Raw genomic sequence first — 17,263 nt, 5'->3', positions numbered from 1 at the left:
AGGGAGGCCATCGCTGGTTCAAGTGTTCTGTGAGCTGGTGCATGAAATCTTTTATGTTTTTCCCCATTAATGCATTCTGTACTTACAGTTCTTACTATAATTACTGTGCGGTAATTAACAAGGGAAAATAACACATCTGGGTCTGTACTGCAACTTCAAACAGATGTACGAGATGCAGAGGGGCGTGGAGGCCCTTTCAGTATTTGACAAATAGGTCTTGAGCACCTACTACGGAGCAGCCTCTTGAGGCGCTGGGGGTCCTCAGTGAGCCACCTGGGCAAGGTCCCTGGCAGAAGGGTGAGGGATGGCTGGTAGACCGTGGGTACACAAGCATGTCAAAGATGTCAGTTCATATGAAGACAATAAGGCTGGGTGACATGTGGCCAGGACGGCCTCTTCCTGGAGGTGGCACTTGAGCTGAGGCCTGCAGAGATCTGGGGAGAAGCAGGCCAGGCTGGGAGAAGGGCAAGTGCCAAGGCCCCAGGGTAGGAGTGTGGCTGACAGAGGCCCCAGACGTGGAAGTTTCCTTACTCTCATTTCTCCCTCCCCATCCTTGCAAAGGAGCCCACGGAAAGCCCCTGCCCTGGGGGGCCTGGTGTGAAAGGCCCCTTCAAAATGGCCAGACCCTGACAAAGGCCTACTTTGCCCCCAGCTCTGAGGGGGCCCTAAGATTTCTTTTCTTTCATTTGCCATCACTCTGCGGGGGGGAAGGGGGTGCATTCCACGTAGAGGGCACAGCAGGTGCAATAGGCCGCTGGAAGAGGGTTGGCTGGAAGAGGGTTGGCGGGGCTGGAGCTGGGGCGTGAGGGGAAGTGCCAGGTAGCTGAGGGAGCAGGACCTAGATCTGGTGGGCTCCGCGGGGCAGCGGGGCGTTTGCTCTGCATGGTGTTGTTATCATTATTCCCCACGCAGAGGAAGGGACGGAGAGTCAGTCCCACCGGGAGTGACTTGCCTTTGCGGTTGGAGGCTGGCAGTGCAGAGTCCCTGGCGGGGAGGGAAGCCCCAGGCCAGCCTCCCACCCTGGTCCAGACGCCCACAGAGGCTTTCCAAGGCCACCCCTCTCTACCAAGGGATGGAGCCAGCATTTGAAAAGGGGAGTCCTTTCGGGTCTTGGAGAAACTGGGACCTTCCCAGAGGTGGGGACTGGGGCCCACTGTGAAGGCAGTGGCTGAGGAGGTGAGGGCAGGAGGGAGGGGACCGGGGAGCGGGGCTGGGGAAGGCCCAGAGGAGGGAGAAGGCATGGCAGGACTTGGCCTGCACCACGTTTTTTTTTTTTTTTTTTTTTTGCTATACGCAGGCCTCTCACTGCTGTGGCCTCTCCCGTTGCGGAGCACAGGCTCCGGACATGCAGGCTCAGCGGCCATGGCTCACGGGCCCAGCTGCTCCGCGGCATGTGGGATCTTCCCAGACCCGGGCACGAACCCGTGTCCCCTGCATCGGCAGGCGGACTCTCAACCACTGTGCTACCAGGGAAGCCCTGCACCACCTTTTAAAGTGAGAACTAACCCCCCAGCCAGGCCATGAGGACACTTGGGTCTTTCCTTCCTGGGGTCTCAGTTTCTCCTTCTGGGCAGGTGGGCTTGGACCAGAAGTCCTCTTCCAGCCCTTTCTGTTGGTTTTTCTAAATCCTCCGTCCCCTGCTTCCTAGTCTGGGGGTTCTTGCTCTCTGTGTGGTGGGAGTGGGTGGTAGGCACAGTGAGAAATGCCTCCTATAGACAGAAGTCGGGGTCCTGGGGGATCCTCTGGTGGACCAGCGTCTTCTGGCTTCTGGTAATTCTGTGCCCATCCTCCCCTCCTCCCTTCACCCTTCCTCCTTATCCCCCAATCCTGCTTCCTTCTCTGGGCCCCGAGGGAGCCTCTACAATTAGCTCTCCCGCCCCGGGCTCCCTTCTAAACTCTCCCGGAGGGTCTCGCTCTCCTTCTGCCGGCAGCGGGTGCCGCTGGGGACGTCCCCAGGCAGCGGTGCCTAGCTCTCTGCTCCAGGATGCAGGCTCGCGCAGGGGCCGAGTCAGCGCTGCCCCCACGCTGGGCCCTGCGGGCTGGGTCTGGGGACACGGGGTTGGGCGAGGCTCAGAGGGGTCGGGGGAGGATGCCGGGCAGCGTGCACCCACGCCCCCGCCATCGCTGGGACCCCTGGTTCCACCGCGCCCTCCAACCTGGGCGAGCGCACTGACACTCGCTTTCCATCTGACTTGCTGTTGACCTTGGACCTTCTCGGATCTGTTTCCTCTTTAGTAAAATACGGAGATCATAATAGATGATCTCCCGAGAGGGAGTGCATGCTGGCCAAAACCGCTGTGTAAGCAAGGAGGGGGAGGGGGCTCCCTTTCTAGGCTTGCGCCAGAGTGGCTAAGATGACAGATTTGGAATCAAGCCGCCTGGGCTGATTGACCTTGGCGGGTCACTCCGTTTTTTCAGGGCCTCAGTGTGCTCCCATGTGAATTGGGGATGATGTTAGTAGCACCGCCTCAGTTTGAAAATTCTATGTGTTCATTCATGTGAAGCGCCTGGAAGAGTGACTGGTACAAGAAGTGCCCATGAAGTGTTAGGTCTTGTTACTGTCACCCTGTTTTGCAGGTGAGGGTAGCAAGGCACCCATTCCGGTGCCCTTCCTCAGGGTGCACAGCTGATAACTGACTCCTTCTGCAGCTCCTGCATGGGGTCAAGCTCACCCACTGGGATTCCCTGTTTTGCTCCCCTGTTGATCTCTGCTTCCAGCCCACCCCTGTGTCATCTCCAGGTTGTTCTACTGAGAATGAGGCACAGCCCCTGTGAGAAGCAGAAATGCCCAGCGGTGGGCTAGCTCTGAGCTCTTGAGGGAGTTTAAGGCAACCTGCCAGGTTCAGGCCCTTGACCTAGAGGGCGCCCCTTGTCTTGACTGTGGGGGGCAGTGGGGAGAACCCTGGCCTCTGAACTATCCCTGGAGGCTCCTGCTGGCTTTGTGGAGGGATGAAAAGATCCCAGGCTGTGGAGGCAGACAGACCTGGGTTTGAATTCTGTCTCCACCACTTATGCTTGGTGTCCTTGGGCCAATACGTCCCCTCTCAGAGCCCAGTTTTCTTAACTGTAAATGAAACAGTAATGGGGGTAATGGCAAAGCTTGGAGATTATTATGCAAAGCCCCTCCCATCCTGCCTGACACCCATGATGTGGTAACTGGCATTAGGGTTATTATCATTGCTAGAGACTTGCTCTGTGAACTTGTGTGTGTGTCCTACCTTCTCTGAGCTTCATTTTTCCCAGCCTGGTAATGAGATGGCTGATCAGATCTTTAATGCTACAGCAGATCTAAACTGTGATTCTTAGGGAGAGAGAAGATGCTGGCGGTGACCTGCCCACGTCCACCTGGCACTTGTCGGATCTGTACGCACCAAGTCTTCCTAATTCAAGCACCTGGAAGGAACTCTGCCCTAGAGCTTTCTCTGGCTGCTGCAGGAGCAAGCTTGGCCTGCAGGTGGGGATGGCCAGAAAAGTCAGGGAGTTAACGCCCCAGGAGCAGCCCTCAAGCACCGGTGGGTGAGAGCTGGTGGACAAATACCCCAACTTCCTCAGTCCCGGGTGAGCAACTCTGAGACCTTTCGATATTATGCCTCCCACTGTTGCCCAGCCGGAGGGAGCCCCAGTTGCCCACAGAAGTGACCTGCTCTTCATGCCCCCTGAATTGGCTTCCTTCCCTATCCCGAGTCATGTCCCTGCCCCTTAGTGGTGCTTCCCTGGATCATCTACCAAATAAACTGTGCGCTCAGCTCTGGAGCTTGGAGTCTCCTTTAGTGGTCCTGGCAGGGTGGTCATCATCCAGCCGTGGGTGGAATACAAATCTTCTCCCTTCCCTGAAGGTCAAGTCCAAAGGACAACTATTCCAGGAGCGCTGAGGGGACAGACACCTGGACTATCTTGGTGCTGGTACCTGGATCTTAAAAGACTGTTTGAAATGTATCCTGAGTGAAATGAACAGAGCTAGGAATGCTGAGTGCCTGAATGAATGAATGAGCATTTACCCACGGATCTCCTTCCACATCACTGCTGCATCCAGGCTTATGACAAGGCCTGGCAACACTGGGGAGGCGAGGTGGGGAGGATCAAGTTGCATGAACAAGGAAATCATGATTCACAATCAAAGCATTAATAAGAGCCCAGACATCATGAGTCCATCTGTCCGGGTCACAACATACCTTCACATCTAAGATCTCACTTGTTATCCCCAGTGACCTGACCAGGAAGGTTTTCTTCTAATTACTGTGATTATTATTTATATCATCATTACTATTTATCTCATCTTGGTGTAGGGTGAGGCCACTCCCCACGCCTGGGTCCTGGTAGACATGAATAATCAATCAAGGTGTTCTCGCCCACTGAGCCTCAGTGTCCTCCTCCATCTAGCACCGGAGGCAGTGGCTACCAATCAACTGACGTTGGCATGAAAGCTGAAACCCATTTTGCTTCCCTGGCTTTCCTGACAACCATAAATTCTTATTAAATTAAATTGAAAGGCTCAAGGAAGAAGAGGCAAGCTAGGCTCGGGGCCTGGGTCTCCTGACGTCCACCCAGTCCAGCGGTCTGAGTGCAGACGTCAGTTAGAAGCCTGCTTCGTTGAAAGGTTCCCTCATTTCTCTAACCTAATGAGACAGCCCCAGACACTGTGACACGTGTGTGCGCGCACGCACGGGCACACACACACACACATGCACACACCCTTTCTCCATGGCAGACTTCCCTTAAAACTTAAAAAGAATCACTGAGCAGTGTTGGCAAGGAGATCAGGCAAAAGGGAGTTTGGGGATTGGCCAGCTGCTACAGCCAGGTACCTGGGCTTCCTAAAGCACGCAGTGGGGCCAGATACCGCAGGGAGACTCTGCGCTGTAATGAATTAATCACTGATAACAAAGACTCAAATTTACTCTTATCTCTAAACAGGAAAATGCTTTTTGACTAGCAAATTGGAAATGTTCATTTTCATCACTGCAAGAGCATGAATTTTCTCTCTCTTTTTATAAATGTATTTATTTATTTTTGGCTGTGTTGGGTCTTCGTTGCTGCACGCAGGCTTTCTCTAGTTGCGGCGAGCGGGGGCTACTCTTTGTTGCGGTGCACGGGCTTCTCATTGCGGTGGCTTCTCTTGATGCGGAGCATGGGCTCTAGGCGCGCGGGCTTCAGTAGTTGTGGTGCACGGGCTCAGTAGTTGTGACTCCCAGGCTCTAGAGCGCAGGCTCAGTAGTTGTGGCGCACCGGCTTAGTTGCTCTGCGGCATATGGGATCTTCCCAGACCAGGGATAGAACCCGTGTCCCCTGCGTTGGCAGGCGGATTCTTAACCACTATGCCACCAAGGAAGTACTGAATTTTCTCTTGATTTGTTATTTTCCAGACAGAAAGTGTTCCTTTTAGAATCTAGGGCCAGTGGCTGGAAGTCCCTTCTTCGTGGGTCCCTGCTGTCTAGAGTGGGGAGAGGCCTTGCTGAGCCCCTCCAGAGCAGGGACCCCTGCCCAAGCCATGTGACCTCCCTGAGCCTCAGTCTCTTCATCTGGAGAATCCAGTGCCCGCCCCTGTCTGACTGCCACTGTGCAGGGCGGTGGGGTCAGTTGCCAGCTGAGTAACTTTGGGTAAATTACTTTGCTTCCCTGGCCATAGTTTTCCTATTTAAAAAAGGAAATAAATGGGCTTCCCTGGTGGTGCAGTGGTTGGGAGTCCGCCTGCCGATGCAGGGGACGCGGGTTCATGCCCCGGTCCGGGAGGATCCCACATGCCGCAGAGCGGCTGGGCCCGTGAGCCATGGCCGCTGGGCCTGCACGCCCGGAGTCTGTGCTCCGCAACGGGAGAGGCCCCAACAGTGAGAGGCCCGCGTACCGCAAAATAAATAAATAAATAAATAAATAAATAAGGAAATAACGACATCTTCTTTGACAAGATGTTGAGCGGATTACATGCAACGTGTATGCAAAAGCTATACCTGGGAAGCACAGGGTAGAACTGAATCTCTCAATCTGTTTAGTCCTCTCCCCCTCATCTTACTGAATTGTTGTAAAATTCAAGATGATTCATGAGAAAATGCTATCTACACCAGTGCTGTCAGTTAGAACTTTCAGCAAAGATAGAAATATTTTCTACCTTCACTGTCCAAGACTCCTGAAATGTTGCTCATGTGCTCAAGTACTGTCTTTTACATTTTATTGCATTTAAATCAATTGGAATTTAAAAGCCACAGGTGGCTAGTGGCGACTAGGGTGGACTTGACACATTTAAGCATACAGCAATGATCTCCTTTAAGAAGTAAATCTCTTCACCCTCTCCCCCAACACCCTCATCAAAGTCAACACTTTGGCACCAAGCAGTCGCTGTTGCCCAACTATATACAAGTTCATGAAGCTGGCTTAGAGCCCAGGAACCTTAGAGACAAAGCCAAATCTGCCATGTTTTATAGAAACAATCGAGACCCAGAAAGGGTGACATAACTCGCCCAATGACACATGAGCCGGGTCTCCTGACTCCTGGTGGAGAGCTGTCTCCACCAGCAAAGAGGGTCCCCCCAGCCATGGTAGGCTAATTGATTCTCCCTCTCCCTGGGGACAAGGTCAGAGGTGACCTGCAGGATGAACTCTGTCTGCAGTCTCAGACTGAGACCATTCTAATTACTGTTCAAACTCTGAAATGCTGATTCCTGGTGCAAGTGCCCCATTTGGCAGACTAAGAATTAGATTTTTGTTCCTTCCTGTTGCCAGGAGAGTCCCACAAAGTAGCCAGAGACCTCCCCAAAAGGAAGATGTGTCAGAATAAGGGATTTTTCCTATGACCTGGGAACCTGGGAGTCCAGTGGGTGAAACTTCCTGTGAGTGACAGCCAACATGGGCCCTAGACAGGCAAAGCTCTGAGTTGTTCTGAATGTTATCTCCTCTTCTTATGACTGCACGGAGGCTGGGGGTGAATCTGGTCCAGTGAAGTCCCAACAAAAGCACATGGTGAGAGATAATGAAGATTAAGGGATAAGTTTCAGCAGAGCACAACAGAGAAATGGATTAACTGAGATATTATCTTATCAAAACAGAAGGCAGAAATAGCCTGCCTAAAAGCAGAACCTTTCGCAGTGAGGGGATTGCCCATAAAAATCATCATGTGGATTATCTAATCTAAGAGGGTTTTAGTACTTCAAGCAAGACACTGCTCAGGTACTATCAGAGCACTTTCTGCTCCTTTCTACCCATCATGCTAGCGAGAAACCCAAACCTTGCTGTGTAGAAAATGCACTGTGTTCCTCCAGCGACAGCCTGGCTGCCAACCCCAGGGGAGTGATGGACATTGGGCCAAGGAACCCTAGGACATGAAAGCCTTGTTTGAGTGCTGGCCGTGCAGTGCTGGACAGCTGACTTCACCTTCTTGGGCCTCAGTCTGCCATTTGTAAACAAGGAAAGAGTTAGGAGGGCCCTTTAGCCAGCCCCTGTGACCCACCTCCCACTGAAGCCCTCAACACCTGCTCAGGGCTCCAGGCTCATGGAACTACCTGGTTTCCTGAATATGTCATGTGGTTTCATCATCCAGGGCTCAACACCAGTTCAATTTATCCTGTTTGTTTGTTTTCTTGATTATGGTCTGTTTCCTCCACTGGGATGTCGGCTTTTCAAGAATGGTCGGCTGCCTGTTTTGCTCACGATGTGTTGAGGTTTACCCAGCCCTAGATCAGTGACTGGCACATGGTAGCTGCCCAACAAATAATTGTTGAAGGCTCATAATGAATCATAGATCTAGATGTAAGAGTTTAAACTAAAAAACTTTTAGAAGAAAACGTAGGGGTAAATCTTTGTGACCTTGGGTTAGGTACTGGTTTCTTAGATATGACACCATGGGCACAAGCAACAAAAGAAGAATAGATAAATCTGGACTGCATCAAAATAAACAAAGCTCTTTCCTTCAAAGGACACCAGCAGGAAAGTGAAAAGACAACCTATAGAATGGAAGAAAATATTTGCAAATCATATATCCGATAAGGGCCTAGTATTTATAAATATATAAAGAACTCAAAAACCAAAAGACAAATGATTGTAAAACATGGACCAAGGATTTGACTAGACGTTACTCCAAAGAAGATACACAAATGGCAATAAGCACTGAAAAGTTACTAATGGTAAGTTACCATGAGTTATCAGAGAATGCAAATCAAAACCACAATGAGATACTACTCCACACCCACTAGGATGGCTAGAATCAAAAAGTCAGGTGATAACTAGTGATAATGAGGATATGTGAAGGAGTTGAATCCCTCATAATTGCTGGTCGGAATTTAAGATGGGACAGCTATTCTTCCACTTTGGAAAACAGTTTGGCCGTTCCTTAGAGAATTAAACATTGAGTTACCATATGGTCCGGCAATTCCACTCCTAGGTCCATACCCAAGAGAGCTGAAAACACGCCCACACAAAAACTTGTACAAAAATGTTCACAGCAGCATTATTCATAATAGCCAAAAAAGAAGATGGAAACTACCCAAATGTTCATCAACCGATGAGTAGATAAATAAGATGTGGTATATTCACACCACATGCTAAATGTTATTTGTCAATAAAAAGGAATGCAGTATTGATACATGTTACAACATGGATGAATTTTGAAAACATGATGCTAAGTGAAAGAAGCTGGTCACAAAAAACAATACATTCCATGATTCCACTTATGTGAAATGCCCCAAATAGGCAAATTCAGAGAGACAGAAAGTAGATTAGTGGCTGGGGGAGGAGAGAATGGAGAGTGACTGTTAATGGTTCTGGGGATTCTTTTGGGGGAGATGAAAACGTCCTAAAATTAAATTGTGGCAGTGGTACTAAAACTACTGAATTGTTCTTTTTAAATGGGTGAATTGTAGGGCACATGGACATATCAATAGAGCTTCTTTTAAAAAAAAAGTTAAAAAAAAAACCCAACTATGGGCCTCCCTGGTGGCGCAAGTGGTTGAGAGTCCGCCTGCCGATGCAGGGGATACGGGTTCGTGCCCCGGTCTGGGAGGATCCCATATGCCGCGGAGCGGCTGGGCCCGTGAGCCATGGCCGCTGAGCCTGCGCGTCCGGAGCCTGCGCGTCCGGAGCCTGTGCTCCGCAACGGGGGAGGCCACAACAGTGAGAGGCCCGCATACCGCAAAAAAAAAAAAAAAAAAAAACCCAACTATGGAAAAATGAAGTTTTCCAGGAAATCATGGTGTCTGGGCTGAGCCCTGAGGTGTGAGTAGAAGGGAGGGAGGTGAAGTTTGGGTTTGGTGTTGGGGTCACCGAGAAGCATGGAGAGAGAGTGAGTGCTTTGTGAAGGAAGAGCACCTGGCAAAGGTCCCAAGGTGGGGGAGAATGAATCCTGGAGCTGAGGGAGGGGGAGCATGGCTGGGATGAAGCAGGAGGGCCGGGAATGAGGCGGGAGAGGAATCACGGGCAGGTAGGACAAGAGAAGGAAATCAATTCCCACGCTACCGGCAGAAAATGGAATCCACTTTCAGTCCCTCATCCTAAACTCTTCACGTCTTCTGGGGAATCAAACAGTGGATGCCCTGGGCAAGAACCCAAGTTTTTAGACTTGACTTAGGTACATATTAGCAACTACTGTGTGCCATAGTAGCCCAGATTCCAAGATTATGAGATGTGTGTTCTGCGCCTGCTCACCAATCTGCCACTTGCCTTGGTGGGGGCAGGGAAGACCAACGTGATGACAAACTCCCCTAAAATGCACGTGCATGTGTGAACGCACATGTGCTCATAAACTTTCACATGTGCTTGCACACCTGCGTGCGCACAGTTGCACACACATGGGCATGTGCACACACACCCATGCAAACATGCACACACACAGACTGTTAGCATAGATGCATACTCACATAGGCACACACACACATATCGTGCACACACATAAACTCACTCTCACACATGACTCCCACATGTACACACACGCAGACACATGAGTCCACACGTGCATGTACACACTCACACACACATCCAGAATGGGGCATGGGATCCCTTCTGCTGCCTCTGGGAGCTCTGTAGGCATGCCTGGGAGCTCTAACTTTCTGAACAGCAAAGCCCACTCATCCGCGTGGCTTCCCCTCCTATCACTCTTCCCTGGCTCTGATTTACTCATGTCATCAAAATGTATCTTTTCCTAACAGTGTTGGCATTCTGCATTTTTTTCTAGGTGTTATTGCAGGCACCCAGGTGATTCATGCACCAAGCAGGGCATTTCTTTCTAATGTGGTTTGTCTCATTTCCTTTCTCCCAACTTGGTGTCTTGCCTATAAATTCAGAAGCTCACTAACTTCTGGGCACATTTCCTTCCCCGCCTTCACCTCAAGTCTAATCTGATGGCAGGTCTTCTCTGCAGGGTTTCCTACTCTGATGAAATCACCTTCTTGACACTTGACCACAGGGTTTTTGTAAATCTGGACATCTTAATCCAGAATATTCAAAGCCCTCCAGTTATAATCCCAGCTCTGCTACTGGGACAAATTTCTAACTTCTCATAGCCTGCATTTTCACCTCTGATTGGTGGAGATGATACCGTCCATCCTGCCCAGTGATGGAGAGAGTTGAGCGGGACCCAGCACTGTGCCTGCCCCCCTCTGGCAGTGCCAGGGCTGGGATGAGACCTGAATGCCTTGGGAATGCTAGCTGTGTGGCCATTCTTTCAAATAATGGTCTTAATATTTGTTTGACCATTTGTTCAGAGGAGGGAAAGGGCGGCCTGGGTGAGGGCCAGAGCAGACCCTCTGTTGGAAGCCTTGGACTACTGCACTGAGGGATTCAGCTCTGGTCCAAACTTGCATATCTAACTCTTCCAGTCCGTTAACACCGTTGCACGTGGTGATTGACACGGCTCTTAGTGAGAACATCCCTGGGAGCACCATCCCCACCCAAGTGATTTCTCAGAGTATTCCTTCTAAGCTGCTTTTAGAGTTTGTGTCTTTAGGAAACCACCTGGCTGGGCTGTGGACTGAGCAGAGCAGGGGCAGGGGCAGCATGTTCCAGGGACACTTGGGGGTGGGGTAGACCCACATCCTAAGGATTCTGTTGTTTCTTATCTTCAGTACAGCTCTGCATCACTCCCCTCCTCAAACACCTCCAGGGGCTGCCTGCTGCCCACAGAATGAAGTCCCAATTCCTTAACCTGGCATTCAAGGCCCCCATGACCTGGGATCGGCATGATCTTTTGCCTTGCACTGCTCTTCTTTAGCCCCTCTAGGTTAGAGCTGCTGCCCCCAAGCTCGCCTGACTGTGTCTCTACTCGCGCTGTGCCTCTGCACTGGGCTCTGTGGCAGCCCGTCCATAGCTCCTTGCTGGGACCACTGCAGTACATACGTCCCAACGTCGAGAATCTGCACTGCTTCCCCGAAGCTTTCTGAGGCTGCCAGAGCCCACTTTGCCTGCCAGGATGAACAACAGGCTTGCTGAAGATCTATATGCTCCTCATGACAGTAAGGCATAGGGGAGCAGGATCCTTGTCTACGGTGATTTGGTGTGTCCTTATACCTACTGCAGGGCCTGGCAAATAGTAGGTGTTTCCGAATATCTGGTAACGAATGAACGACTAAATGAATAGTCAGAGGGAACTGGAGCCTTCTCGCGTATGTGGGGGTCTGGGCTGGATCATTTTGTCTGTGACCTGGTTCATTCTCCTAGACTATGGCTCAGCTTCAGTGGCCGGGTGCCCAGGTCACATGTAAATTAGTGGCAGAGGGCACTTTCCAAATGAGAGCTTTATGTCCAGAATTTGCTTTCTGGAAGGTGCCCCAGATTTCAGCTTTGTCAATCCAGGGGCCAGACGCCTAGGTTTCCAGTTGAAAAACAACAGCTGTGAATAGTAAATGAGACTCATGCACCGAGAGAGTCTTCGATCAGTAGAATGTGTATAAATTTCAATAATAATGGGAATGCATACATCAGACCTATCAATCATTACACCCTGTGCCGCTAAGACATTTTTCAATGTCAGACACACATCTTGCAGACCTGTTTTCTGGAATCCAGCAGCATGGCCAAAGGCTCGTGGCCCTCACTATGGGCAGTCCCCTTCCCCTCCCAGGCCTCAGTCTCCCTTTTCACCTGGGCGGGGGGGATTTGCAGTAGAGAGCCTTGCTCTGACTGTTGAGGGTTCAGAACTCTGAGTACCAAGATGGCGCATGATGAAACATCAGTTATTTGCCCTCTGTTGATCTGCACAGCTGCCCACATGTCTAGTTATGTCTCTAACCCTAACCCTAACCCTAATCCTAAAAATGCCTGCTATGGGTCCCTTTTGCCTGGAGAATGAAGCTCCAACTCATCACAGGGCATCTGAGACCTTGCTTGGTCTGGTTGCCAAATCCCTTCTCACTCACCTTGTTGTCCTTCTGGTGGGAACCGTGTCATGCCTTTCTCACGTCTTCCACCTCTGCTCCTGCTGCCCCCCGGTCCTCATGCATCTCCACCCTTCACCTGTCCTCATCGTGCTCATCCTGAGTGTCTGACAAGGTGCCCATGACCCAGTAGATGCTCAAACACATGTGCTGCGTCTTCCTGCTCAGGAGATTGAGGAAGGTTTCCGGGTCAAGTGATTTCATGGTGGTGAACGTGGAGAAATTTGGACAGGAAGACAGGGTGATGACAAGAAAGAAGGAGGGCCTTTCAGGTGGTGGACACAGCAAACCAGAGGGACCGGCATCTAAGAGGGTGGGGGGAGGGGGAGGTCAGGAGGGGCATCTCGTGACTTCACATTTTAGGAATCCACTCTGTTAGCACTCACAGGCCTGGATGAATAGTGGCTTCAAGGCCACCTCTGAGATTTCAGAGAAACACTTACTGGTCATCTATTCTGTGCCAAGCTCTTGGCCAGGCACTGGGGATGGAGCTTAAAAGACGTATTTAAACAGTGAACTATGGAAAAAGGCATAAGAACCGTGTGCTGAGAAGAAGGATGGGATCTATCACTTGTTGAGCACCTGCCTTATGCGGCATTTGCATTCATTCCCCTCGCGGTGGATTGTGTTTCCAAAGATACCACAACGATGCCGCACCCCACATGCTCTTTTGCCATGTGACCATAGCACTTTCCCATCACAAATTGGTGTTTTTATTCTTCTCTTGAATCTGGGTGCATCAGGTAACTTCTGAGACTGGGCCTTAGGACACCGGCAGCACGTCCGCTTTCCTGCCTTACAGTCTTCTTGGGGCAGAGCCATCTACGTCTGACCACCAGAGACCACACTGCGAGGAAGCTCACGCTGCTCATGGGGGAGAGGCCAAGCTGAGGGGCCCCAGGGAGACAGTCATGTGAGCGGAGCTGTCTCGGATCTTCTAGTCCAGCCCCGCCATTAGTGAGGAGAATGACCCCAGGGGACCCCTCATGGACCAGGATCACCCAGACCTGAATTCCTGACCCATAGAATCTTGAGCGAATAAAACGGTTGCTTTATAAGCTTCTAAATGTTGGGATCATTTGCTAGGCTGCAGCAGAGAACCCAACGCCTCTTTATTCCTCCTTTACATCTCCAAGAGGCAGGGGCCGTTATCTCCACTTTATTGGTAGGAAACCAAGGATTGGGGACCTGAAATGACTGATTCAAGGCCATATGGGAAGTCAACGGCAGAAGCAGGATCCAAACGCAGGCCTCAGTGACCTAAAGACTCCGCCAGTTCCCTCAGTCACGGTGCCCTCAGAGAGCAGAGGATGAAGAACTTTCCTTCTACCGAGGGGAGCTGCCAAGTGGGAGGAAGATTTTTCCCACTACCCTTGGGTACCTTTAACATTTTGAATATACTACCTACTCCAAAGTGAACAAATAAAGGTTCACAAATAATGTTTTTATTTAAAAGAAAAATAATTGCGGTGTATGTGTACATTAGGGTGGGAGCAGATGAAATTAGAGGCCGCTTCACAAAACAGAAGCCTTTGGGCTTGGCATAGAATTGGGTGGTTCCCATCCCGAGCACATTGGAGTCACCTATGAGCTTTAGAACTCCCGGTGCCTGGGCCCTGCTCCCTCAGCTGCCAGTTGAATTGGTGGGGGGCGTGGCCTAGGCCTCTTTCAGGATTTTTTTTAAAGTCTCCCTAGGTGGTTCAAATGTGCAGCCCCCGTTGAATGTCGCAGGATTAGATGGAGGACCAGGATTCTGCTAGGCGGTGAAAGGCTGGGGAGGGGAAGGGTGGACTGTGCTGGCCCTAGGTGAGTGATTTGTGGAGAAAAAATGGAAAAGAATTGCTTTGGGGGTGTAGGTGCTTAAACCAAACCAAGCCAAACCAACACAACAAAACAGAACAGAACAAAGGGAGTGGCCCTGCTTTCTGTGCTCTGGTGCGTGTGATCACTGAGTCAGTTCACAGAAATGCTCAGCCTTCATGACCAAATTGATCAATCTCAGGGAATTAATTTGAAGGATGGTAATTAATAATTATGTTTGGTCATAGGGAGAAATGATAAGCAACAAAAAAATCCATCACTGCACCGGGCACCTTTCCTGGACCCGGCTTTGCCAGGGTCCTCCACCTGCAGCTAGCCATGGCCTTAAGCTGCTGCACTGTGTACTGATATAGAAAGATCTACAGTATGTTGGTAAAAAAGCAATTGCAAGACAAGATGGGTAATAAAAAGCTATTCCTACACATAATGTTTTGGGGCAGCAGTGGGCGCTGGGATTAGTCAATGATGGTTAACAGTTTCTACCATGATCCACTTTTGGCAACACATCAATGTGAGTTTCCAGAATAACTGAGGTAACTTTTGGGTGACAATCAGGAAGAGTCTTTTTGGAAGGGATCACACCATGAGACCTATGAGCCCCTAAAGCTTATGTCTTTAGGCTTTGAAATAATGATGATGATGATGATGATGATGATGATGATGATGATGATGATGAACAATACCATGGATACTGTGCTTCCTGTGTGCCCAGCACTGTTCTAAGTCTTTCACATGCATCAGTCCAGGCAGGCTCAGGTTCAAATCCCAGCTTTGCCACTCACTAGCTCTGTGCCCCAGTGTCTCTGTCGTCCTGTTGGTTAATAAGGACACTGCTTCAGCTGAGGTGACCTTGGTACTGCATGCACACAATGACTCTCCACTATTCACTGCCAATCTAAGGGTCACTTCCTTTCACTAACCCTCTTAATGTGAATTCAAAGTTTAAACGCAGCCTATTTACCAGCTTCCTTTTTTAAAGCTCTGCTATCAGCTTTCCTAAGATTTATTCACGGGTTGGTTTCAAATTTTCTATTCTCGACCTCTTAGGCAACTCTCTGGGTCTTGAAATCATTCGGCATCAATTTTATGACTTCCTAGTATAAATTGCCCAGCCCTCCATGACCCACGGAGGCCTCTGGCTGCAAGTGACATTTTAAATACTAACTTTGGGGTTCTTGTCTTAAAGAGAGGAGGAATTAAGTTCACACTGTGGCTCTTTAGAAATACATAAAACATGAGCTGGGCTTTTAATGGAAAAGTCACCTTCTCACAACCTCTGCCAGTCATGGCTGGGACAGGCCATTGAATTCCCTCCCTTTTTCAAAATCAAGAGCAAATATTGGTTTACCCTTAACCAGGATGACCTCGGGCCCATTCCTGTTGCAGGAAAACTGCAGTGGGTGCTCAAATGCAAGATGGAGCCGTGGCAGGACCCGTGAGTTGGGGTCATTGTACTGTAGCTAGTTGGGCAAAGGAACATTCTGCAGGTAAAGTGGTCTTTTCTCAGAAAGAGTCCTTTAGCCAAAGGAAGGAAGCTGGACGTGTGGAATTCCAGGAATCTGTGGAGTTCTTGAAGGCAGGGACCTCCTCACGTGTTTGTGTGTCCAGCATGGTGCTGACCAAGTAAGGAAATGGGCTGCTGAATGAATTTGGATTGTTCCAAATTCATGATGGACCCAATCTTGTTCAGAAGGTTGCCCCAGAGTGGATCCTCCTGAGGACACAGGTCACCCGGCTATTTAGAAACAAACACGGAAATTCTGGTTGGACAAAAACAGGTGAGACAACAGCTTGGTGTTCAAGCATAGACCCTGAGGCCAGGCTGCCTGGCTGTGCAATCTTGGGCAAGTTACTTAACCTCTCTGTGTTATCTGTAAGAATGGGAATAGAAATAACAGTACCTCCGTTACAGAACTGTTGTGAGGATCAAATAAATTAATTTTAAAAAAAGATTAAAAGAAATCGGCACTATTTTAAAAAATTAAGCCAAAGACTAGCAAAATCTCATGCCAGGGACCCTCCCTTGAGGTGACTTATGGCTACTGAATCTCAGTGATCTTTCAACAGATTGGGCCACATTAAATCAAATTCCCCTACCTATAAGACTTCTGATTTTGATGAGAAATCTTAAGACGCCTGCCTTCCCCTCCAAGCACCATGGAGAACTTGATAGCCTTGATTATCACTGTGTAATTTGTGGGCAGAGAGAAAGTTCTCTGGCTCCAAAAATGCCCCCTCCACCTGCTCGTGGGTGCTGGAAACCCCACTCAATGCCTCTGCCTCTCCTTCCACCCTTGAAGCATAGTTAAGTATTCCCACGCCAGGCAAGGACCACTTGCTGTGAGCTCTCACACAGCCTTATTTTTCTGCTCTCTTACCCTCATCCCACGTGTATTTACTTCTTCAGTTTCTGCCTTCCCTGTTAGGCTGTGTATAGTAAATTTATGTGTCAACCTGAGTGGGCTCCAGGATGCCCAGATATTTAGTCAAACGTTCCTCTGGGTGTGTCTCTGAAGGTGTTTCTGGGTGAGTGGAACTTCTGAACTGGTAGAAGGGGAGGAGCTGATTGCCCTCCCTAGTGTAGATGGGCCTTAGGCAATCTGTTGAAGGACTGAATAGAACAAGAAGTCTGACCCTCCTTGAGGAAGGGGGAGCTCCTCCTGCCTGAATGCCTGAGTTGGGACTTTGGTTTTTTCTTCCTGCCCTTGACTTTCAGAATGGAACTTACACCATTGTCTCCCCTGGGTCTCCAGCTTGCCTGTCTACAGATCTTGGGACTTCTCAGTCTCCATAATCACTTGAGCCGATTTCTTATAATAAATCTTTTTATATATACGTCTTCCTCGATCTGTCCCCATAAGCCCATCATAAGTTGAAAATATCATTAAGTCAAAAATGCATTTAATACACCTAACCTACCGACCATCATAGCTTAGCCTAGTTTACCTTAAACAGGCTCAGAACACTTACACTGGCCCATAGTTGGGCAAAATCATCTAACATAAAGCCTGTTGTTTTAAATATATATATATTAATTTAATTTATTTAATTTATTTATTTTTGACTGCATTGGGTCTTCGTTGCTGCGCGTG

Source organism: Mesoplodon densirostris, chromosome 6 (genome assembly GCF_025265405.1).
Source record: "Mesoplodon densirostris isolate mMesDen1 chromosome 6, mMesDen1 primary haplotype, whole genome shotgun sequence".
Lineage (NCBI taxonomy): Eukaryota > Metazoa > Chordata > Mammalia > Artiodactyla > Ziphiidae > Mesoplodon > Mesoplodon densirostris.
This window is presented reverse-complemented; position numbering follows the sequence as displayed.